At 43.6% G+C, this 26,309-nt stretch overlaps 1 protein-coding gene and 1 long non-coding RNA gene across 2 annotated transcripts in view; one reads left to right on the top strand and one right to left on the bottom strand.

The window, feature by feature from the left end:
• LOC129383676 (uncharacterized) overlaps nt 1-14,577 on the top strand; it is a 51,130-nt gene extending 36,553 nt beyond the window's left edge. The window contains exons 4-5 of the long non-coding RNA XR_008611556.2: nt 3,361-3,584; nt 13,315-14,577. This is a non-coding gene — a long non-coding RNA (uncharacterized lncRNA). The remainder of the gene's footprint in view (nt 1-3,360; nt 3,585-13,314) is intronic.
• The window catches only part of LOC126526671 (uncharacterized), a 215,547-nt gene that overhangs the window by 86,165 nt on the left and 103,073 nt on the right, over nt 1-26,309 (bottom strand). The window lies entirely within an intron of this gene.

The raw sequence follows: 26,309 nt of genomic DNA, 5'->3' as shown, positions 1-26,309 counted from the left end.
CACAGGATGAAGTAAGCAGTGTGGGAAATATACCGGGACAAAAAGTCTATGGTTCAAATACTGGTGCAAGCAAAACTAAAAGGTGAAAGTGAACGTTGGTTGTCAGAAATATGTGAAAGAAGGCCGCACCTAGAATATTTTGGAACCACATAAAATTATTAGGCAGGAAGTCAACAAGAATACAACATATCCTAGACGAAGATGAAAACAGACTGGAAGGAGAAGCGGCAATAAATTACATCCGAAAAGCAACAGCCGAATCTTTCCAAGGCAATGACGAGGTTGTACTTGATGAAAAAAAGAGCATGAAAGAGACCCAAGTGGAAAAGGAGCTGGTGCTGACAAATTTAAACTGGAAGAAAGCGGAAGAGAAAATTCCTAAGCTCACAGCCACAGGGCTAGACGAGGTTCCCGTTAGGCTGATAAATGAAGTAGGACCAAAAAGTAAGGAAGCTCTGATGAAAGCAGTGGAGAAAACTTTAAAAGATAGACGAATATTAGACAGTTGGCGACAAAGCAGAATGAATTTAATCTATAAAGGTAAGGGGGAGAAAGACAGAATTCCCTCGTATAGACCGTTGACCATTACATCGGTAATATACAGGCTAGCAATGCAGGCAATCAAATTAAAGCTTCAAGCATGGGCAGATAATAATGGCATTTTGGGAGAGCTTCAGAATGGCTTCAGTATAAGTAGGCGTTTGGATGATAACTTGTTTGTTCTTACTCAGTGTATTGAAATATTAAAAGCAGAAAGCAGACCGTTGTATGTGGCCTTTTTAGACATTACAGGAGCCTACGACAAGGTAGACCGCAACATTTTGTGGGATATTCTGAAAGGGGAAGGCTTAGGTAACGATTGTCTACAGCTTTTGAGAGAGATTTACCTAGAAAATACCGTTTGCATTGAATGGGAAGGGATGAGGAGCGAGGAGAATGTTCATATCAACAAGGGACTGAGGCAGGGGTGCCCTTTATCCCCGCTTCTGTTTAGGATGTACATGGTGAGAATGGAGAGGGTGCTAGAAGGAAGTAATATCGGGTTTAATCTCTCATACAAACAAGCGGGTACAGTAATAGAGCAACAACTCCCAGGTTTATTTTATGCGGACGACATTGTGTTGCTAGCTAACAAGCAAAGTGATTTGCAACGTCTGGCTAATATCTGTGGACAGGAAGGCAACAATTTAGCTTTGAAATTTAGTGTTAGAAAATCAGGTGTTATGGTATTCATTGAAAACAATGAACAGACAGTGGAGATACAGGGCCATGAAATACCTCGGGTAACAGAATATAAATACCTTTGTATATGGACAAACGAAGGCAATGGATATATGGAAACACAGGAAAAAACCATAACAGTAAACGGGAAGAGAAATGCAGCCATAATGAAGCACAGAGCGCTATGGGGATACAATAGGTACGAGGTCCTCCGAGGAATGTGGAAAGGTGTAATGTTTCCAGGACTTACTTTTGGAAATGCGGTTGTTTGCTATAAATCAGGGGTACAATCAGGACTCGACGGGAACCAAAGTGAGTGGGTCGCCTCGCATTGGGCGCTCACGGGAAGACTACAAATGAAGCTGTGCAGGGTGATATGGGCTGGACTAGTTTTGAAGTGAGGGAAGCTCGCAGTAAAATTGAGTATGAAGGAGGGCTGAGGATTATGGAAGAAAGTAAATGGGCTGGGAGAGTGTTCAGGTGTCTGTACAGGAAAAACATTGATTCACAGTGGAGGAAAAGAACTAGGAACCCTACCAGCAAGTATGCGGCCTGTAGAGTGGGCAACAAAGCACGCCAAGCGGAAAGCCAGACAGGCTGAAATAATCCCATTGGTAGGGGCAATGGAAAAGAAACCTGCCATGAGGTACTACTTAAGAGGAAAGAGCGAAATCAGGAAAGAAACAATTTACAATAACTCAAAATGAAGCTCATTACTTCTCGAAGCGAGATCGGGATACCTTAGAACACGCACCTACAAAGCGAGATATAAGAAGGAAGAAGAAGAATGTGCTTGCTGCGGTAAAGCTGGGGAAACTAAGGAACATGTTTTATTAGAATGTGAAGACGTCTACCCAGCGGTCGATTTAGGCACCACTGGCCTCCTTGAAGCCCTTGGGTTCAGAGGGAGCAGTGGTAAAGCAAACATGTCCGCAATAGACATTAGTAAGAGGCGACTGGAGGATTGGTGGAAGAAAAGTAGGGAAACGACAAAAGACGGAGACGTAGAAAAGCACAGTTCGCAATACGGGATCAGAAAATTTGGTCGTGGTAGTTCAGAGTGTTTTTTTTTTCTTTTTTCATTGTTTAACCTAGGTAGGATATTAGGCAGTATAGTAGCAAGAGATTGGTGGCGCAACCCACCACCCCGTCCCAAAGGGGACGCTCATATCCATCCATCCATCCATCCATTCCGTCCATCCAATGCAGAGGACACGGGCGTTTTTGCATTTCCTCCATGGAAATGCGGCTGCCGCGCCCGGGATTTGATACCGCGACTTTGTGATTAGCATCTCTCTTCTGATCAAGATTTGTTCTATAGAAAGTGCTCTGGCAGCCACACGAATACAAACAAAGGGCCCAGGCAGCGCTTGTTCCTGTTGAGGAAGGCCATATCAAGCTATTGATGAATTCTGAGCAAAAACTGCAGTTATTCGACCCATGAAGCCTGGCTGGCAGTCCTTATAGCAGTCCGAATTCCTTACAGCAGTCCGTTGGGACTGCTATAAGACCCTGAATTTCAAGCGATAAATTGTATTTTTGCGTTTGTCTTATTTTGTCTCCTCGCAATCTCCATTCGCGATTGCGTTCGAGAGGTTGGTATCGTGGGTGGTAACCTCTACTCCTTTTTGTAACACAGTGGGTATAAAAAATTCGCCGGCTCAAACAAACGATTAACTATGACAGAGACAGTGCCCTACAACGGTAGGTCGGCTAAAACAAGCACACAATCGATATAGAATATCAAGGTAAAATGTAAATACTAGCCCAAAATCATATCATAAGTAGCCAACAAGCACTGACACCAAGGACAACATCGGAACAATTACTTGTGCATGGTGTGCACGTTGTGGTGTTGCTTGCAACCTTTGGTGGCGGGAGATATATATAGTAATCCTGGCCCCTCAACTGAGGATATGCTTCAGCTTATCTTGGATAAGAAAGCATTGATGGATGATAGACTTACACGTTTCGAGGAAAAACTAGACACGGTGGCGCAGTCATGCTCTAAGCTACTTGCACTTGAACACAAAGCGCGCGATCTTGAGTGCACTATCAGATTACAGTTGCATTTGGTAGCGGAAGCAGTGCGACGCCCCTTGGATGGACAGCGCTTGATAAATCTCTCCTGTCTTGCAGCCACGGACAGAAACTAATCTCGGGGACAGCGACACCCTCTGGAATCGCCGCATTGCTGTGCATAGGCTGCTCTACTGATGCTGGCCCAGATATCTGACATCAGCCTCCACAGAATTTACTAAGGTGGCCGGTGCGAGCTTGAGCTACACAGTAACATTTGGTAGTGGTAGCAGTGCGACGCCCCTTGGATGGACAGCGCTTGACGAATCTCTCCTGCCTTGCAGGTTGGTTGCTATACTTGGCTGCTCTAATTTGCTTAAGTACTGCTGCTGCTGCCAAATTGCAAAAGTGTTTTTTCGTTGTCCTTTTCTTTGGTTTCTTAGCTAGACATGGCTAATGATAGTGTTGAATGCCCTGAATGTTCTCCACTGTTTCCGGAAACGGGACAGTTCGTCACTTGTAAAGGGTGCGATTAAGCTATTATTTCGGCAGGTGTTCTGGCATGGCAGCGAGAACCTATAAAAAGAAGAAAGCGGATGGCACTCTTCCTGAATGGGAATGCAAAAGAGGCTCGCAAGCTACTCTGCGTGTTGGCGACACTTCTGTCCGTAATCCGGCACCCAATGAGCAGGATATAGCAAGAGCGAAGTCAGCCATTAACAAAAAATTTAATGCATTGCTCCCTCTGACAGAAAAACTCGAATCTCTTCTGGAACTGAAAAAGAAGTCATAGGTGTACAAAAGTCAGTGCAACACATGTCAGATAAATATGACGAAGTTCTGAAAAAGCTGTCAGATCACGACAGTGAAATCACAGGAATTAAAAATCACATGGAGCATTCAGAGCGACACGAAGCGAAGTTGAATAATTGAAAGATCAAGTAAATGATTTAGAACAATATGGAAGAAGGCTCAATCTAGAAATCCATGGAGTCGCCTATGAAGCGAAAGGGGATATTAAGTCTAAGGTAAAGAATATCGCTGAGCACCTTGGTTTCGCCCGCTGACTGATGATGTGGAAGCTATTCACCGCTTGCCCACCAAAGGTGATCGAACGTCACCGATCATAGTGCGATTTCTCTCGCGTAAAACAAAGGCAAAGTGGCAAGAAAAGGCTAAACAATTAAGAGACACTAAAGCAGATGTGCGTTTCTGTGACAACTTGACACCTCGCAATAAGTATTTTCTCTGGCTGGGACGTACCAGGCTAAGGAGAGGGGCTACGAATTCACGTGGCAGAGAGACGGAAAGATTATGGTTTGTAGAGTAAGCGGGGAAGCAGCATTTCACATCAGAAATGAATCAGACCTTGAAAAAATTAAGCACAGAGCTCCCTCAACACATAGCTTTCTCCCTGTAACAAATGGAAACGGAGGCAGAAAATGGGTTTTCAAGCAATGCATTAGAATCGTCCCCATGTTTCTAATGCAAATAAATATGGACAAAGAACGCAACCCGCATAGCTATGTATACCACAGTCTTGAACAATTAAAAAAAAAAAACTGTAGCATATCCTTTCCGTGAACAGAGCAATAAATTCTCGAAATTCTGTCTGAATACAAGAAGTTTAATTCATAAACCTGATATTAGTGTTTTTCTCAGCTACTCAACTACAAATGTGATGTTCTGTCGTTTACAGAGATGTGGTTCACGAATTGCCACAACGCTGTATCACTAGATGGCTCTTCCAACGTATCACTTTGCAGAAAAAATCGTAAAGGAGGAGGCCTCTCACTTTACTTTCGTAATAGTATAGGATATACTTATCTTGAAGACTTCTCTACGGTACACGCTGACTATGAAGTTTCGGTTGGTAAATTAAATGGTATAAGTGTAGTTTTAATTTACAGGCCTCCCTCCGGAAAGATAAGCAACTTTTTATCGTATTTAGGGGATACATTCCAGTGCTTTGCTAACACTAACAACTCGCTTGTTGCACTCGGTGATTTTAACATTGACATGAAATCAGATAGTGTGGCGTCTAGAGACCTATCTGATATTTTGTCAAGTTATAATTGTGAGAATGTTATTACGGCACCTACAAGAATAAATGAAAATTTTGAAACTAGTGTTGACTTGTGTTTTACGGTTTTTCTATGCTCTGATGCTATTTCTGGTGTACTGGCTTCTGGTCTCAGTGACCATCTTCCATTTTTTGCTATCCTACCTATTCATAAATATGAGTTCAATAATTCAACACAGCATTCTTGTTACAGAAAATAAAATGAGAAAACACTGAGCCATCTTTACGAATTAGCCCTTCAGTTCGACTGGTCTGAAGTATACAAGGAAACAAACCCCAGCCTTTGTTATGATATATTCTTGAAAAAAATTTTAGCGATATACGAAATTGCTTTTTCACTGACTCGTTGTACTAAACACAAAAGGTCGAGAAAGCCCAGGATAAATATGGAACTATACAAAAGAATTGTTCACAAGAACAAACTTTTCGCCAAGTTCTTACAAAGTAGAAATTTAAACTTACTTCATACTTTTAAAGTAACGAGAAATAAACTAAGTTCTAGCTAAGCAAGAATATTATAGCAAGATGTTCTTTGAGAAACATACCCCGGAGAAAATATGGAAAATTTTCAATAAATTGCGTTCGAAAGCCAACCCATCAATACCAGACGAGATCAAGATCGACGGAACGGTTTATAGGGGTGCCTCTCTATCAAATAAATTTAATGATTACTTTCTAACTGTATGTGCTAATAACAATGTCACCTCTACCGGTTCCGACCCTACTCACTATCTCCTTAATTGTTCGGCAAGTTCACTCTATCTCGAGCCGGTGACGCCATATGAGATACAGAAGTACGTGTCACAACTAAAGAATAATTCTACTGGAACTGACAATACTAAAGCGGAAGCAGTGAAAACTATAACTAATGTAGTTACACCCGTCCTGGTGCACATATATAACGTAACGTTAGAAAAAGGGATATTCCGCAGCAGTTAAAAACAGCAAGGGTGTCTGTCATTCACAAAGGCGGGAGTCATGATGATCTTAATAATTGCCGCCCAATATCAGTTTTAGCTGTTTTTTACAAAATTGCAGAAAATGTTATCAAGAGCCAATTAACATCTGATTTCACTAAACCATCAGCAATAATAATTGATCAGTATGGTTTCCAGAAAGGAAAATGCACTGAAATGGCACTTATCAAAATAAAAGACAAAATGATTAGTAATATTGAAAATAAGTTTATTAGACTTGGGTTATTCCTAGACCTCAAAAAAGCGTTCGATTCTATTAAACATGAAATATTATTACGTAAGTTACACTTTTATGGAATAAGATATATTGCTCTGGAACTTATTTCTAGCTATTTATCGTCAAGAATACAGTGCACAGTTGTAAACGGTCTTCCATCTGCTTATGGCACAATATGTACAGGTGTTCCACAGGGCTCCATTTTAGGGCCCTTGCTTTTTCTACTTTACATTAACGATATTATCAATGTACCTAGTTCAGCTGGTATAGTTCTGTATGCAGATGACACTAACATATTTTTCTCCGGTAATGAATTCTTGAACACTATAGCAAATGCAAACAAATATTTGTCTAAACTATCATTATGGATACATGCCAACGAGCTTCAGCTAAATGTGAAAAAACAAAACAAAATTTATAGTGTTTAAACATAAAAATAATATTGTAACCTTCGAGCCTGTCCTTAGTTTCAGAGAAGAAAACATTGAACGCATAAGGTCTACACGTTTTCTCGGTGTGGTCTTCAGCGAGTAGTTAACCTGGACTGAGCATAATAATTACTTGCGTTTCAAGATATTACGCTCAGTCGAACTAGTGCATAAATTAAAGATTCTTCTACCAACCTGGCTAAAAAAGAACCATATTTTACCCTTATTGCTTATTTGTATGGGGTAGAACAACGTCTACAAACCTAAACTCCTTAGTCATCTTACAGAAAAAAGCAATTAGAGCGATCCTTAATGTTCCCTACACTTTGAGTACACGAGAATACTGGCGACCACTGGGTCTTCGTAACATATATAAGCTAATAACACTTCGACAGGTAATAGAGGCTCATTGCTTGATCCACAGCAAACCTAACCTTAGCTTTTGTTCAGTTGCACGGCCTGATGCTGTTTATACACTCCGATATGTCTCTCGCAAAACTCCTGAGGTTAGAACTAACTATGGGCTTCAGACCTTTGAACATACCGTCATAACTTTCTTGAATGACAACAAAGATATTGAAACGCTAATACACGAGTTCCCGAGTAAATTACTTTACAAAAAAGAGTTATGGATCTGTTACTTAGGTCATAACACACAACTTATATCTACCGTAGAATTAACGTGGCAAATTATTTACAACATTGCTAGATAAAGGTGATTTACTTATTTGTAGATTTTTGTGTGCTGTCTTTCTTGTTTTTTTTTTCACAGCGGTAATTTAAAGAAGTACTATCTAGAAACATTTATATACTCTACAAAATTACGGATGTTCTTTTTTTGTGCGAATTTAATGTTACATTAGAAGAAAAGCTTGTTGTCTCAAATGCACTGTTTGTCACCACGAGGAGAATAGGCCTCGTCAGGCATATACAGCCTTTAACCTCCCTCCTGAAGTCGCGATGTATGTTTGGATGCTGTATATAACACTGAAAAAGAGAGAAAATAAAGAATTTCAAAAAAAAGAATTAATGAGTCAGAGCATAGTTAGACGCAATAATAATATGGTTTTTGGTGTACCGGAGAGCCCAAATGAGACGCACAAAGACATAGACGACAAAGTAATTAAGGGTGTGTTTGGTGACCGCCTTGGTGTGGCAGTGTCCTCAGTGGAACGGATTCATAGGCTCTGCCAAAAGAAGGCAAACGGGGATAGACACATTATTCTGAAGCTGTATAACTACAGTGAGAAAATAGCCATTTTTATGAAATGCAGAAACTTAAGGGTTCGAAGATAACACTATCTGATGACTGCTCAAAAGAAACTGCAAGAACGAAGGCTACTTTGGCGTTCAGCGCAGTCTGATCGGCAGTCTGGCGCAAGGGTAAAGCTCGCGCATGATAAACTCTTTATCCGTGACGTTGCGCATGCATGGGACTTGACGGGAAATAGACGGGCCTAAGCACGCACTAACCGCCAATCTGGGCCGCATGAGTGTTCGTGACCACAGAAGCCCCAAAAAATAAGGCTACTAAATACAAATGCGCGAAGCATTGTGAATACGCCCGAACCCTTCGAATGCCTGGCTTTAATACATGGCCCTCACGTGCTTGGCATCACGGACACGTAGTTACAACGCGACATTAAAAATGAAGACGTTTTCCCTAATTATTTTCATGTCATACGTAATGACAGGACAAGAAGGGGCGGTGGCGCTGCCTTGTTTATCAAGCACTCAATTAAGTACGAACAAGTTCCCGTCATTGAAGATCAAGAGAGCATATTGTGCCAATTATTCATGGATAGATTCGTTTTAGTAATTCGTGTTATTTATCGTGCCCCTGGCAGTTCCTCCGAGTTTCTTCAGAAGCTTGATAATTACATTGTAAGCATAACTAACAAACGTAGTAGGCTAATACTAATGGGCGATTATAACCTGTCTGGTGTCGATTGGAACGCACGCATACCAAGTACTGTTGATAGACTACACGCGGACTGTACGTTGGAAATAGTGGCAAAACCTAGTCTAATTCAAGTGGTAAATGAACCAACGCAAATACAGGGACAATGCCACTCCATACTTGATCTGCTATTTTATCAGATGACAGTTTTACTTGCCAAATCAATGTAGAAAATGGAAAATTGGACCATAATATCATAGCAGCCACCGTTAGGATAGACGATAAGGGTTTTGCCAAACATTGCAACAAGCATGTGCTAAATTTTCGAATGGCGGATGACACATCAATCCTCGATCACCTAGCTCTTGACACGATACCGCAGGAAAATGATGTGCAGCGTCTTTGGACATATTTTAAATCAACAGTTGCAGATTGTTTCGTAGTTTGTTCTTGTGAGACGGAAACGCGCACAAAAGGCAAACCCGTGGATCATTAAACCATTATTCGCTTGAAACGCCGACTACGGCAAGCCCGGCAGGCAACGCCAAGAAAGCCTGGCACAATATCTGTTCTTAGCACGCAGGTTCGAACTGAATTAAAGACTGCCAGGGCAACTTTCTTTTCAACTACTTTGACCAATCACATGCTTAATAGTCCGGACAGATTCTGGAGATACTTGAACGGATTGAAAACCAGCGCTAGCTGCAGTTCGCGTGGGCGAAGGCATTCGGAGCAAGCCAGAGCTCATGGCGAAGGAATTCAATCATTTCTTCAGGTCAGTGTTCTCGCCTGGCGAAATCAACCCACCGATACGAGAATCACGGGACACCTGCGGCGATGAAATTCAAATTTCCAAGGGAAGAGTATTAGAGCTCCTCTTGAAATTTAATTGTAAGAAGTCATCAGGCCCAGATGACATATCAAATGAATTCCTGAAACGCTATAATGAATGGATTGCAGAATTCCGAGTACGAATTTTTAGGGCATCATTAGACACTGGTACTTTACCTGGTGACTGGCTAATGGGCAGGGTAGTGCCGATCTTCAAGGAAGGAGACAGGTTCAATGTGAACAATGACCGTCTTATTTCTATTACATGCACTGTTTGTAAATTGTTGGAACATATCCTCTGCAAGTATATAACAGATTACATGGAAACGAAAAAAATGTTTTATGTTAAACAACATGGATTTCGTAGGCGCCTCTCCACCCTGACCGAGCTGTTCGAGATAGTTCAATACCTTGCGTCATCCATAAACAATAAAGAAGACATAGATGTCATACCCTTAGATTTTTTTAAGGCATTTGACAGGATTTGCCATGAAAAACTTGTGCGCAAGGTTTATGACGCTGGTCTTAGTCCAAAAATAGTACGATTGGTTCAGGATTATTTAAAGAATCGACAACAGTTCGTAGAAATTTCTAATGAGCGGTCATCAACATTGCCGGTTACGTCCGGCGTTCCTCAGGCGTCGTTCTTGGGACCGGTACTATTTCTGATATACATTAATGATATAGCCATGAACATTAACCCACTGATTGAAGTACGGGAAGAATTGGGGATAAAAATTAATGGAGAATACCTTAGTAACTTGCGATTCGCTGATGATATTGCCTTGCTTAGTAACTCAGGGGACCAATTGCAATGCATGCTCACTGACCTGGAGAGGCAAACCAGAAGAGTGGGTCTAAAAATTAATCTGCAGAAAACTAAAGTAATGTTTAACAGTGTCGGAAGAGAACAACAATTTACAAAAGGTAGCAAGGCACTGGAAGTGGTAAGGGAAAACGTCTACTTAGGGCAAGTAGTAACGGCGGATCCGGATCATGAGACGGAAATAATCAGAATAATAAGTTCGTTATGCAATACAGAAGTGAGGCGTGCAGACAGGACACAAGAGTAGAGAAGTGGACAACACGAACGCCGACTATCAACTTTTTCGCCTCAGTGCTCCCTTCAGCTGATAGTCGGCGTTCGTGTTGTCCACTTCTCTACTCTTGTGTCCTGTCTGCACACCTCCCTTTTTTGCATAATGAATCCTTACCGACTAGCTCAGCTTTCTGTCGTTCTAAGAAGAATAAGAATGGGCTGGGGTGCTGGGGAAAAGGGTATAATAGCTGTGTCTTACCAGTACTCACCTACAGGGCAGAAACCTGGAGACTTACGAAAAGGGTTCAAGTTAAATTGAAGACGACGCAACGAGCTATGGAAAGAAGAATGATAGGTGTAACGTTAAGGGATAAGAAAAGAGCAGATTGGGTGAGGGGACGAACGCGAGTCAATGATATCTTAGTTGAAATCAAGAAAAAGAAATGGGCAGGACATGTAATGAGGAGGGAAGATAACCGATGGTCATTAAGGTTTACGGACTGGATTCCAAGGGAAGGGAAGCGTAGCAGCGGGCGGCAGAAAGTTAGGTGGGCGGATGAGATTAAGAAGTTTGCAGGGACGACATGGCCACAATTAGTACATGACCGGGGTTCTTGGAGAAGTATGGGAGAGCCCTTTGCCCTGCAGTGGGCGTAACCATGCTGATGATGATGATGACGATGAAGTAGGACCAGTTGCAGATGACTGTTTGGTGTTCTGCCGGGTAAAAAGCGCCAGTGACAAAATTTTATTGAATGAGTCATTGCAGATTATTAATGACTGGTGTACCTTATGGGATATGCAAATTAATTTTAAGAAGTCTGCTTGTACGACTGTATCAAATAAGAAACCACCCTCACTTTATTCTTATGCTATTGGCGGTGGTATAATAAAACGTACAAAAGAAATGAAATATCTTCGAATAACTATAACATATGATTGAAAATGGAACCGTCATGTGGCGATTAGTTGTGGATCCGCACAGTGAAAGCTCAGCTTGTTAAAAAGGAAACTGCAGTTTGCCAGTTCCGATGTAAAACTAAGTGCATACCGGGCAACTGTTCGCCCTAGTCGAGAGTACGCAAGTATAGTCTTGGACCTATACCAGCAATACCTCATTAATAAACTAGAAAAAGTATAGCGTCTTCCGGCCAGGTTTATCTTTTCCTGTCACAATCGAACACAATCATTTACAGAGTTACTTGATAGGGCCAACGTTCCGACACTTGCTGAGCGCCGGAGGGTTGCAAGGTTAAAATTCATGTTCCAATTACAAATGCGAAGCCTAAACGTGGATCCCAGCCTGCACTTGCGACCTCCTGGCAGAATATCACCAAGGATTCATCGCAGCTATGCCTTTATGCCTTATTCCTCCAGAGTTGATGTCTTTCAGCATTCTTTTTTTTTTTTGGTTAAAACAATTGTTGACTGGAACAAAACTTAATTCCGAGGTTTATGAAAATTTTTACTCTGTAGTTTCTTTTGAAAGAAATGTTTAACTAATCGTAAGTGTATATATGCCTTGTACTTATATATGCCTTGTATATAATTACTGATTAGTTATTTTTTGCGCATGCCACTGTTTTGTTATAAGGTTGTATTTCCCACCCTGTAATAGCCCGAAAAGGGCTCACAGTATGAACAAATAAATAAATGAAACGCAACGATCCCGCCACCTTCGCGAAATGCGAAGGCTGTGGGATCGTTCCCTACCTGCGGCAATTTGTTTTTGCATCCACTTTGATTTCAATTAATTTATAATTTCTTTATTTCACCTATGAGGCACAAGTAATTTCCCCTATGTTGCGCTTGGTGTCAGTGTTTGTTGGCTTCCTATGATATGACTAATAAAAATAGGGCCCCTTGGTTAACTCCCTTTCTTCTCGTTTAGCCCAAATCAGTAAAACAAAGTTCACATACAGTTCAAATAAAAGTATTGTACGTCATAACACACAAAATTTGCACAGCAGGTAATGTCTTTTAACACTAAAGAGGAGTCACTTGCAGTTTACCATATGCCGCCTTGAAGAAGACAAGTCACTCGTCAAAACATTGGCTCCTGCTTTCACCTTGTTCTCGTTTTGCTCATTGCACTTTACTTGTAGTGCAAGGAAGCACACTCTACAATACAGTATATACAAGGTCACATCACAGCCCACTTTGTCAGTTTCGTTTCGCCCCAAGGATCTAGACAAAACGAGACTCTTTCAATTTTCAAAAATAACTGTTGTTTATGATTTATGCTAACCGCATAGTTCTTGCTGACTATGAAGGAAAGGGACCAACTAACAATGACATTGCATTCTTTTTTCGCAGTTCTGGTAAACAAATAGCATGAACTTAAAATGTTTTGTGTAATTTTACCTGGACCGCAACTGGCTTAAGGTCGACATTGAAATTCCTCAAATATGACGCGTAAACGCAACAAAGGAAGGGGATAAGTGAACAGCAGGTATTTTTTGAAGGGTATAACTAGCACATGCATCTCATGGGATACATATGTAATATATCAACGACGATTAACATTAGAACAAGCATTCACACTTAAAAAAACTGGCATCGCGTAATTCTATGATAATCGTTCTTTTTTTTTTTTCAGAGAGTCCTCTGTTGTTCATATCGCTTGCTTCAGAAACTTATCTGTGTCGACTTGCTTCAAGTATGTACCGTTTTAGCATCCTACTGCGATCAGGGTTCTTGAAAAGGAAGGATCGGGCAACGGTTGACAAAGGTTTTTCATATTTTGGAGAGTTGGCAGGTGTGCCCGTCTTGCTCTAATGGGTTTATGTTTCTTGTGTCCGTGATTCTGTTTTCTCTTGAAGACTTCATGAAGGATAAGAAAAGTTCTTCGAACACGACAGCTGGATGCTTTGGATGGAAACTTGGTGCTGTAATCCCCTGCAATACACCCACCGTGCGACCTCTTCACTGAAATGCACGTTCAAAAACATGCCTATGCCCGGAGGTTACTGCTAAATATCGTATGCTAAGCAAGCAGTGCTCACTGTATCACAAATTTTAACGGAAATGCTTAAAAAGAAGGCCTGAAAGTAACAGATACAACTGAGATTTTTAGTCTCTCTTATGCCTCCCATGTGCCGCACCATTTTTGCTCACTTTCCCTACTATGCCTGTTTCTTTTTTCTCCATTTCTTATTCTAGAACCTGAACACATAGAAAAGGACGAACAAAAATAAATGGGTTTTGCGGAGCACCACCGCGCGAAGCTGAGTTCAAACTGCAGAGATCGGCGGCTCTGGAGTATGACGCCCTCTAACGAGTCACGGATCGGCAGCAGCCATCCCGTGTTGCACTGTCCCATCACTCACACTTTTTGCCCTGTCCTTCCTGCACTGCATTAGCTTCAGTGAACAAAAATAAAAAAAAAAAAAACGTAGAGAAAAATAAATGGCGGTGATGTGGGCGGATTCGGGCTTCCTTTCTCAGGTACTAAAGATGAAGTAGAGGAGGACAGCGCATGCGCAGGCATACGATAGGCAGAAACAGCCGCGTTCTCCACGCGTCGCTGAGTTCTCTCCTGGCCTGGGCGAGATAGGCGGCTACTACGGCCCTTCCCAGAGGAGACTTCGCTGAGACGAGCCGTGCGCGTGCTGGTCGTAACCGGGCTTCCCGTAGAGATAAAAAAAAAACATTTTCTAAAAAGTGCTTATGAGCATGCAACCAGTACAAAAAAAAATATGCAATAAGCATGCAAGCACTCAATGTCGGCCTCAGAAGCAACCACTCATGTATTTTTAGTTTTTGAAGGGAATATTCTGCGTCTTTCTTTATTTAAGACGGAATTTTCGCACGCATTGTTCAGCTATCCAGTACACGCTTTGGAGCGGCACCAACTATATCATCGCGCGTAGAAAAAGATGTGACTCAGCTTTCCATCGCTTATGGTTTGCCTTTCGGTTACAAGTAAGGCACAAAACAGCTTTAGTACATGTGCTAAGCTTAATGGGCATAAATCTAAGCATTCTTCAATTTACAAGGGGCAAAAAATGTATTTCTCGGTTTATATCGTTTTGTCCTTGTCCAACATCCAAAAATTTCTGAAATGGCATTTTTAGATTACTAATAATAGAAGCTGTCATGTAACTATACACCAGCGACGTACTGGAGGAATCAGTGGTATCCGAAACATTTCTCAGATAGGGTCACAACCAGCCTCCCCTGGGGCTCCGAATGGTATTGCAGCGGTTGAAAAAGACAGAATTAGCCTAGTTTGATTTATTGTCTCCCAATCACTGTTGCCAGACATTCAAACAATACAGCTTTGACTCATCATTGTCTATAAAAAAAAAGTCATCACGACCAATTCCTACTGTCATTTATTTTATTATTTTTATTTCACAATTCCGGTAAGAATTATTACGGAAGTGTTTAAGTGATCATCAAAAAGTACAATATGATCAAAATAAAACTGAAGAAATGAGAAGTTAGTATTGAAAAACATGGACGCTTACATTCATTGAATAACAATTTGGAGTTACACAATTGCTCTTGCAAAAAAGAAGAATCTAAGTTGTGATCGCGACTGTTTCTTCTGAATTATTTGTACATGTTTCTAATGTGGGCTGGGCAGTAATAGCAGGGTTTAAGCAGTTCCACTCTCACACACCTCGCGGAAAGAATGAAAAAAAACTTTTTGTCACAGCGTGAAAGCGTGCACATGTCGAGTAAGTCTGGTGTGTTTGTACTTTACAAAGGCGGCGGGATCCAACTTCAGCGCACTGTGTAATAAGTACTAAGTAGAGGAACTTTTATCATGGAACCTTAGCTCGAATTTCGAGGGCAGCGAGGCCTGCGCGAGAAAGAAGTTCTGTTGGTGAATCTGCGTTTGAAACGATTATAGATAAATCGGGCAGTTTTGTTTGTATGCGTTCGAGCGTATGAATGTGGTTTTTGGCATGTGGAAACCATCTTATGTTGGCATATTCGAGTGCCGGTCTGATAAGGTTGACTTAAGCAAGCTGCTTTGTCTGGCTGTTGGAATACGCTAAGGTGCGTTTGAGGTAGAACAGTTTGTTTAGGGCTTGTTTAGCTACGCACTGTATGTGCGCATTCCAGCTCAGGTCGGATGACATGATTTGCCTAAGTATTTGTACTGGGTGACGCTTTGGAGAACAGTGCCGTTAAAACCCTACGGGAACTGCAGGCATGATTTTTTTTGTGACCGACATGCAGACGGTTTTGTCGGCATTTATCACTATTTTCCAGTCTGCACACCACCGCACTACCTTATGTAGGGAATTCCTCAGTTTTACTTGATCGTCGTGGTCACTCACAGCATGCTAAAGAACGCAATCGTCTGTAAAGAGGGGAATCGTAACAGTGACTTGATTTGTTATGTCATCTATGAAGAAACTTGCTGGCTGGTTTCGCGTACCCTTTCAAGAAACCGTTCGGAATTTGATGTGGATCATTGCTTTTCTTTTCATCTAAATTAAACAAGAGAGATAATATGCACGCTTGTGATACTTTTCGGATGTCCAAAACGCTTTCTTGGCAAAGGCTAAGGACGAAATCGTCCACTGACCCATTGTCGACGGTGAAAACGGATGGAAAGTACTTCTTAAATGCGTTAGCTTTTTGTTGACTTCTCTGAGCATTAAGAGAGGGTACATTTCCGGAAACGCGAGGTTGTGACGCCGTCTGTGCAGATAAAAGCACGCAAAGTGCGTTATTTATGGCCTTCCTTATGTGTCATGGTTTTTTGGTGCGCTGCCTTATCTCGCAGGCCATATACGGCCATGTACAGCTCGCCATGGTATAAACTCTCTCGTTAAGCCGAAAACACTGAGAATGGAGTACGGATCTCCAGAAAAGCTCCGACTGATGGCGAATACTTCGATGCCACCACGTTACCACGCAAATGCAAAGCAAGCACAAGCATGTGTTTCTTACCAGTGGGCTCACGATGACGACACGATAGATCACAAGCGAGGGGCTCTCGCTTCAATGCCACTGCCATGTCAAATATTTTTCCGCCGCTGTCGCTTGCATGTGTCATCCGCCATGTGCATGCTCTTCGTAGCCAGACGGGCAGTGGAAAAGCCCATCTGCGGCCCATCAAGCCTTCTGCGGATCGCAAAAGGCTTGCCCAGGAGTCGTCCGTCCTGTAGATACACCATGACCCCATTGGGGGAAAAGAAGGAACGGCACAGGCCTTGTATCTCCATTCTTTTCGGTCTGTGTGTTATTTGCACTGCTACATCATGCCTGACTTGTTTCACTCCAAGAAAACGATCGTCGCAACTTTCAGGAGGAAGAAGAGTTCAGTGAGGAGCGGACGCGCTTGCATGGGGTCCCAGTTCAAGAAACGCTATCTCCAGGCCTAATCATCCGATACCTTTAAAAAATTACCGACGATTACGTTACTTCCTAATGCGAAATTTGAGCGCAGCAAATAAGCTGTTTCACCTTTTCGATAGATTGAGGCAAAGAAATCGAGCAACACATGTATGCGCTATCACAGAATTTTTTTTTTATTTTTCACACGTATTCCTTTAACAAAGACTCCACTAACAGTTCTTGACAGTCATGAAGGAAGCTTTGTGGTCGGAGAAATAGACTGATATATGTTCGACTTGGTACACCAATGCTTGATTCTCAAAGACGAGATCTATACAAGTGCCTCGCGAGGTTGTCACAGCCGTGGGACGCGTTACGAGCGAGAGGAACGGGATGTTCTCCCGCATAAGTGTTAGGAAATTGCTGTTTGTCTTTATGTCAAGCCGCCACCGATCTGGCTCTCTGATTGCCACCGCACAGGGCGAACGGCAGCGGCAATTTCGGCTCGGGCGGTGCACATATACAGATCCGCCGCCACCGATCTGGCTCTCTGATTGCCACCGCACAGGGGTTGCATTGGAGGAGGAGCGAAGAAAGGAATTAAGTTCGAGCCGGCGCTTTGACAAACGGAGACTCGCAGGAAGAGGGGGGAGGGGGGCGGCGTGTACACCCAGCGGCAAACGATGGGGGCAGAAGCGCGCGCAGCAAGCGGACAACACGATAAAGGGAGGAGGGAAGAGATAGCAGCGACTGACTGATGCCGCTGACGCCGATAGTGAGTCAACCCCAGCTGCGGAGTTGGTTTCAGGGACAACGCCGCCGATGCCGACACCAACAATATGATACCCTCGCTTCCGCAGCGCTAAGAAGCAGGTCTAGCCGTGGGAAGGTGGTCACGTATTCGTCGACGTGCCGGGGCCTACGTGAAATAACCGGCGCGTCGGCAACTGAAGAGCACCCTATCCGCCACACAAGAACAGGGGGGGGGACCCTTTCCTCCTCTTTCTGCATGGCGGCGACGGTGTTCTATGCAGTCACGTTATCTTGACTCTCTAGCGGCGTCAGCGGCATCCAGCGGTATCAGTCGGTCGCTGCTAGCGCTGGGGGGATGAAAGGGGGGCGGAGCTGGTTACGAGGCCGACGACAACGCCGACGACGACGCGAAACCCAGGAACGGACGCCAAAGAGCTGCGCTCTAAAACAGTGTCCTTCGACGCAGGAAGTTGGATTGTGTCCGTAGAGAACACGATCCAGGCCGTGAGTCACATTTATCGGTAATTTGTAACCTCGAGAGTTCGTTAGCGGACACCGCTTCGCCGCGCCTAGCCAAGGGTTATGCCCCACTCCGGCAATAAAAACTTATAAAAAACACAATAGAGGTTGATGCTTCTCTCGCGCAAGCGCGTAAAGAATCGGCCGAATGCGCACGTGACTGGCTGACTGTTAAACGGAGCAAACAACGCAGTAAGGACGCACGCAAGGACTCCGACCCGGTTCCCGAGGCACAGCAGCAGTCGCCGCGCAGACTACCACCACTCGCGAGTCAGCACCTGAAAGTGATACTGAGGCCAAGGAAAGGCTTCGTCTTTTCGAAGTGGTCGACCCCGGTCATCGCCAGGGCAGTACTCACGCACTGCTTTCCCGCTTTTCTCCACATATGGCGCGCGAGACTGAGCCCCAATTGTCAGTTCCCCTTGTGCCCGGTAGCGAAATGTGCAGTTGCTGCCGGAGCACAGCGCCGCCCGCCTCACCTCCCTTCCTTCCGTCCCCTTACGGCCTATCGCGCGACGGAAGGCAGCGCGTGCCAGACTGAGCCTCGATCGTCGTCTTTCTTCCCGTACTTTCCCTCGCACATAGAGCATACGACAAGCTGCGACAGTGTTATCGCCCTTAGAATTCGTACGTAACATCATGGCGACGACGATGCCAAAAATGCGCCTTGATTGTCTTTATCAGGGTTGCCAGATGGTCCCATAAAATAGCCAAATCATCTCAGCAGGAAGCCCAAAATGTCCTGAGCAGAATTTTGCGAAAGCGAGAAGTAGCCAAAAACATAACCAAAATGTTTGATGATGTTCTGCAGGTTTCTTATAGATGGTGTCCAAATCTCGCCGCTTATTTTTCCAGCAGCATAGAAACAGTGGCCTCAAGATATTTGTAAAGAATTCTAGCGAGAGCTGCCACTCAGACGTGGACTTAGGCACCACTTATTGTTACAATGAACCGAAATTTTTTTTCCGATTTACTCATGACGCTACTGGTATTTACGGAACCACGTTTTCATCTAACTTTAGTTCACGCCTCGCTTTACCCCAGGAAAAGAGTCGAGCAAAATACTAGCAGCTCTAACTTCGGGGATCAGATTTGGCTGGTCACGAGTGCCCAAGAGGCGGCCCCAACTCAAGGCATTGAAATACGGATGCATTTCCTGTAGGCTTGATTTATAAAATAGACATGTTTATTCTACATATAACAACATATATAAAACATATATAAAGTAACATGATTATAAATAAACATGTTATTTCTCTCCCGCTCTCTCGCTTTCTCTTTCAATTTACTCGAAAGCAGCTCAATAATGATTTAGCGAATGCTGCTGCTCGGAGATACACTGGACTCTGGAGAAAACTTGAAAACTTCTCGCATTTTCCTCGTGCGAAGAAGCGGCAGTTGTGACTGCACTTCGCCTTTGAGTGGCAACAAACAGAACGACCTGCTGGCCCACAAGACAATAGGTGAAATCAAGTTTATGATTTTAATTGCCACCTGTATAACGGCACTAGCAATAATCCAGGTGGTATTAGTATCGAAAAAAGTTGAACTGCACAATATTTAAACAAGGGCTCATTGGCAAGATTCGAGCAATCTGTAAACGTGTACGTAAGTTTCTGTGAATGCAGGCACGAAGGCGTGTGTTGCCTCATTTCCGAGGGGACAGTGCACTTTACTTTGAGTGCGATTTAACTGAAATAAAGAAATGTAATTGCGCTAGGGAACACACAAAATAAGTTTTATGGGTCGCGAACGTCTGTCATTAAGTTATGTACAGCGTAAACCCCTTTCTCAAACAAATTCAAGCACTATACACCAGAATAGGCAGTCGGTCGAACACTCTATGTACCGTTTCAAACAGGCATAACTCTTTGCCCTATAACCAATGCGATATGGGCAAAAACAATAAAATATTGACGTAGCAGTGCCACAAACACCTATTGTGTATATGGAGCGTAGTTTTTTTTTTTCATCACAGTTTGAAAATACGCGTAAGCAAAGTACAATGTAGTTATTGACTAGTAAGACGAACAAAGAGGAATTACAGAGGTCATAAAGCACGTGCATATAAAAAGTCATCCATAATTGCAATTGCTCGTACGCACATAGTTTCAAGGGAAAAAATTGTCGCAGGAGTATGGTATGCAAGCCGACGTGATATAATCCTAGCGTTGGCAAAGCAATCACTCACCGACCTTTCGTGAGCAACTGCCTTGCTATCTTCATTGTGGACGAACATTCTTTTCATATATATACACAGCTTACAATTGTAATAATATGCACCATTCAAAAAGTACCCTGAATCAATCGGAAGTTTCACGTAATACAAAGCTGCTTGACTAAAACAAAGAATTAAAAAAGAAACATTGCGTAGAGTCCCAGTTGACACTTCTCACGCTCGGGATTTACACAATCGGATTAGAAATACAATCCTACCCCATTTCAGTTAACTCTCCACTGCACCTTGGACCACACAGAACTGCAGAGTCGAAACGCGATAAAAACCGCTTATCTGGCTGAAAATCTTTGCAGCAGTCTCCATTCTCTGCCAGACCAAACTTAACCCAGTGTCTCATTCGACATTCGGGTTCTCAGATCATTCTTTGTGAATTAAACCTGGCTGAACAACACGTTTTCAACAGCTGCCTTTGAAAAAGGCAGCGCAAGTAGAGACCAAGCAAGCTCAAATAGGCGGAACATTGAATTCCCGGCACTGCTTTTTCTATTCCTGGTGCTAGCCCACAACTTGACTGGGCCCGAGATTAGAGGCGACGGCCGCCTAAACACCCCTTAGCCCACTAGCTACCGTTCGACGTCGCTGGCTGCTTCCGGAGGACCCCGGCGGCGGTCGTTCCCGCGCTCTACACAAGAGTGACGCGCCGTATACATCAAGACTCAAACCGTCACGTTTCTCGTTTCAAGCGACTTGCTGGTATTTTGGTAAAGTTACTGGGCAAATAAATGCCGTGGTTATTTGCGGAAAAACCAAGCAATAAGGAACCCTTGATAAACATTGAAGGACCACGGGTGAAAATGACGCGCCACGACATGCGTCCGTATACTTGAACTGTTGTGTAAGTCCACATAATAGTTTGCTGTATAGCAGCCGGCACGAAACACGTGCTCGACAGCTGTCAGCTTAACTGTATTCCCTTACTGGATCACGTGTGAACCGCCAGCAGCTGGCGCCGAACCCAAAACAAAGAGAAGAGAGCTTATCGCTGCAATGACGTATAAACATGACGGCCGTGAATTGACGCCATCCTCCCAGCGCCGAAATCACCTAAAAGCACCACCTTCCAGATTGTCTACATATGTTTGTAGTAGCAATTAGCTTTGGGTGTGTTTTCATATATCGACGTTCCCGAATTTTGTCAGTGTTCACGTGTCCTTGGGACTCGGAAGTCCTTAAGACAAAAATCGCTCAATCTGGCAACCCTGGTCTTTATTAGCCCCGAGAACGAAATACAGGGGCGCTGCGAGCGTGACGTCAGGGAACGGACTCACGCCCGTCGTCTGCTGCAGTTCGGGAGGTGCCCGGTCGCCTTCTGCAGTGTTTTCGTTTGCTCGCTCTCGTTCCCTGTGCATGTATACGTATGGCGGTCGTCTGAAATATATTCTTGTGCGACGTCTTCGTTTGCGAAATCTTATTCAAATAGCTTATTTCTCAGACGACAATACAGCTCTCAAAGGCAACGGTACAGTGTCAGCTGAAGCTGCGTAGACAGCCCATTGAGGGTTTTTCATGCACGGATCGACAGCCGCAAAAATTTAGCATATATGAATGCAGTTATGATACCATACCTACCGCGGTGCAACACGTATGTCACAGACACTGGCTATATATTACTTCTAGAACAGTTACGTTGATTTTTATCTGCTAATGCAGGTTTGCTCCCGACGAGTGGTTCATGGTACAATATCGAATTTAGGTATTTCTTCACAGAAACGCTCCGCAGTAACCCGAGGACTTAACGTTCCAGTTTAGAATCTACCAGTACCACTTGGTTCTTTAACTGCTTCTAAAAATTAGGCGGTTCGTGAAGTGTTTAAGTGGCGGTAATTTGAAGTAAAGCTAATTGAGGCTCACAGCTGTGTGCAGAATACGAAAAGGAATGTTCCAATATATATTCCCGTTACCCATATATATTCCCATTTCAGTGCTACACGTTCAACTCACTTGATCAATTTACTGGTGTTTGTTGCTTGAGGAATATATGTGACGAATCTGTTTGGCGAACTGACACAGGCTGTTCGGTCCAAATCTTGTAGTGAAAAACGCCTTTTCAACCGTATGACTGCAAACAGAAGAGGAGGAGGGAAAGCTTTATTTGCTCTAATTGGTTAGAAATTAGCGGTGGCAGATGTGGTCGGCCGTCTTCGCGGTATTCTTCTCATCTGCGCAGGGTCGACGACCCTATTCCAGGGCACCACTGAGGGTGGCTACTCGGTGAGCGTGCCTTACTAGTCCATGCTGGACTTTTGGGTCGCTGCTGGAGAGCACCCTCTCCCACTGCTACGCACTCATTGCAAACAGAAAGAAGCCGGAATGTCATTCATTAGTAGTATGGGACATACTGAAGACATCATAATTCCCCGGTGGAGACTAAAAATCAAGTGAAATACCTAAGGCTTGTGGTGTCCTTCTTGTGAAGGCTTGCGAGGTTCTCTTTTATTTACTGACGAATCTAATAGTTCTCCGTGTGAATAATTAAACAATGCTGGATCGAAACATGGTCAGGCAGAATATGACCCGCCGTGGTTGCTCAGTGACTATGGTGTTGGGCTGCTGAGCACGAGGTCACGAGATCGAATCCCGGCCACGGCGGCCGCATTTCGATGGGGGCGAAATGCGAAAACACCCGTGTACTTAGATTTAGGTGCACGTTAAAGAACCCCAGGTGGTTAAAATTTCCGGAATCCTCCACTACGGCGAGCCTCATAATCAGAAAGTGGTTTTGGCACGTAAAACCCATAATTTTTAGCCAGAATGTGCTTGAATTTCACTTCTCTAGGCACCCTAAGCTGCGCTGTAGTACCTCGAGTATAGTGCAATTGGCGCTGTAAAAAATTGCTTCATGGTTCGAATTCGAAGTTGTAGTGAACTGATGAGTTTCGCGAACAATGTGCGCCTCGGCATAATGACACACAGTTGCAACCGTTGCATGAGGGGTGTGCCCTATTGTCGATAAAAGCTACCGAGGGCTACCATGAAACATTTCATCGCTTGCAATTGATCAGCTCTCGATCTCAGCCACGAAACAGTTATTTCAAGTGATTGCTACTATGGAATTTGTGATATAACTATGTAAATACCCTGCATGACGCGCCATCGTGTTAGCAGCCATGAGCAATTCGTTTTATGGGGGCCCGTTTCAGAGAGCGCTGAAAGTAGCAGCAAGCGTTTTCATACGAAACGCGCGCCTAACACTTTCTTTTACGCATTAATGAAATATCCATATTTCACTAGAACAACTCACCAGAGTAATAATAATCATGACCGCTGCTTCGAAGGGCAGTATCTTTCTAGCACAGATATTCCAATCTTATTTCTATTTCTGTGGCTCTGTCGTGGTGCCAGCCAGACTCTAGCCCTGTTTACTGTTCTGCACCGCGTTACACAATTGTTTTTCTCCATTCTCGAGTGAAGTTATCCAGTCCTAATTTTTCTCTGGATGTTTACTGCGGAATGTTGACCTGTGTACCTTAGTGGTTTCAGCGCTGTTTTGACATGCTACGCATGCATACTCGTCATCCGCAACTTTTGTTGATTACGCGTACGCAGACGCCGTGTACTCGACAGTATGAGGTTACAGCTGCGCGAACTTAAACATGTCCGCAAAAGAAGAGACACTTGGGACAATCGCTAACTTCCAAGTATCAGCTTTTGTTTATTGGCCCGATATATATATATATATATATATATATACACACACACAGTTTAGTGACCGGATTTATATTTCGCACAGCTATACCCTCCTGATGCAAAACCAACTGGCCCACTCTTTCACCTTACTCGAAAATAAAGCTCACTAGGCACAGCGTGTTTGGCAGAGTGCATGAGACCCATTCTAGTGTCCCTAATTTATCGTTGTACATTCAGCTTGAGGTGCAGTGCAGATGCGTGTCTTGGCGACGTGTTGTAATAATTTAGAATCTGCTCTTTCTTTAGAACGTGAACGTTGTGCCGGTAATCGCGAATAGGACTTCGCGAGGTCTATTCTCTAACACAAACAAAAATATTATTCTCTGTAGCAGAAATTGTCTGTACAATTTTGTTTGATCGCCGTCATGGCATACGAGCTTTGGAATTGCACTGCTAAGCCTGAGGATAGGTGAGGAATACCGGCCGCAGCGGCCGCATTTCGACGAGGGTGAAATGCAAAAAAGCCCTTGCACTTTGCATTGAGTTCACGAACTCTGTAGGGTCAAAATAAATACGGAGTCCCCCACGACGGTACGCTTTGTAACAATATATTTGAGTGGCACGTAAAAATCCCTCCATTTAATTTAATTACTTCCATTTCGGTGAAATAGGTAACGTAGTTGCTGCAGCTACGATTTTTCTGTTGAGTGAACTTGAGTAAATGCTCAGCCAGTTTGCTTGAATGGTCCAGGCGGTCGAGGAACTGGCTTCAAGAGCCCAACGCGCGTTATCACGAGAATGTTTAGCACGTGTTCTCAAACATGAGCTATGCCAGGCGGTTACACCAGAAGACATCATGTAGCTATGCATTTTCTTAGAGTGCGCTGCATAACAACACAAACTAATAAGTGTTGTTAAACAGGGCATTCTGATTTTCCTAAGTGCCATGGCCTCGAGAAGTTATGGGCGTTCAACTTCAAAGCAGAGAATAATTTTTCTTTCTTGCCAAGAGAACGATGGAGGGCGTGTGTGCGGAACATGTAAATAAAAGAACATACACAAGTTCGAATATCTGTGAAAGTAAGAAAATTTAGACCTTGCCCTTGGAGCATTTTCTGTGATTTCGCGAGCATGCGATCAATTTCCGACAAGTGCAGGCAAGGAGTCTGGTAAATGGTTCGAGATAGATTATACGGCTCCACATTCTGAGGAGCATGAGCGCCCCGCACTCGTTTACGGAGGCCTGCTTCGAGTTGATGGTTGTTCGCCCGTCAGTCGGTGGCCGGAAATCTGCTTTTTCGGTTGCCTGAGAGCTCTACGCACAACGCCAGGCTGCGTAAGTTACATTTGTAAAGTCCTGCGGAACTCAGATTTGTGTGCCTTGTACCTTTCGTACGGTTTGCCGCATGTTCAGTGTCGAAAGTAGCAGCACCGTTTCTGAAACACAATCTAGGGGAATTGAAACGACTTGGTTTGGAAGCCGTGCTGTCATCGCGAGTCTCTTTTATTTCCCAGCATTCATTGGCCATGTGCTATCATTCGTGTGTAGAATAGAAGTAGTTGTTTCATGGCATTTTTATATAACAGTGTCAAATTCTCTACATTGGGAGATTCTCTGATTACCCTAAATAAAGAAAAGCACCTGCCATGAGTCAGTCGGAAAGTCAACGCAAGTGTATCAAAATGTTTTTGTCCAAGTTTGTACGTACTAAAATGCACATTTGCCTCTCAGGATGGCTTGGAACGCATGCCTCTCACCGTGCATTGTAAGTGGCCGCATCTTTCAAGGCTACTGCCTAGCTTTCTTTGCAAAGACTGGAGATTGCCCCTGCATGTGTAGCCGCAGCGTGGTTTGGACGGGGTAGGTTCAAACAGCGATAGGCACACAATGTTTAAATTAATAAGCAAATTCGGACATTTTGTGTCTGCGGCAGTTGAGCCACAATATTTTGCGATTGTTGACCTAAGCGCGACCATGGGGCGCCGCGGCGACACCATTCAGACGAACTTGCTTGTAGCGCAGTCGCGAAACTGGTCGCTGGCTTCTGAGCCGTGAAAGCATTGCGGACGACGCCACACACCCACCAGACAGCTTTCTTACGGGACAGTTGATCTATAAGTGTTCGGTGAGGCTGTCGCCCGACGCTGTAGGGGCC

Source organism: Dermacentor andersoni, chromosome 8, assembly GCF_023375885.2.
Source record: "Dermacentor andersoni chromosome 8, qqDerAnde1_hic_scaffold, whole genome shotgun sequence".
Classification (NCBI taxonomy): domain Eukaryota; kingdom Metazoa; phylum Arthropoda; class Arachnida; order Ixodida; family Ixodidae; genus Dermacentor; species Dermacentor andersoni.
This window is presented reverse-complemented; position numbering and strand designations above follow the sequence as displayed.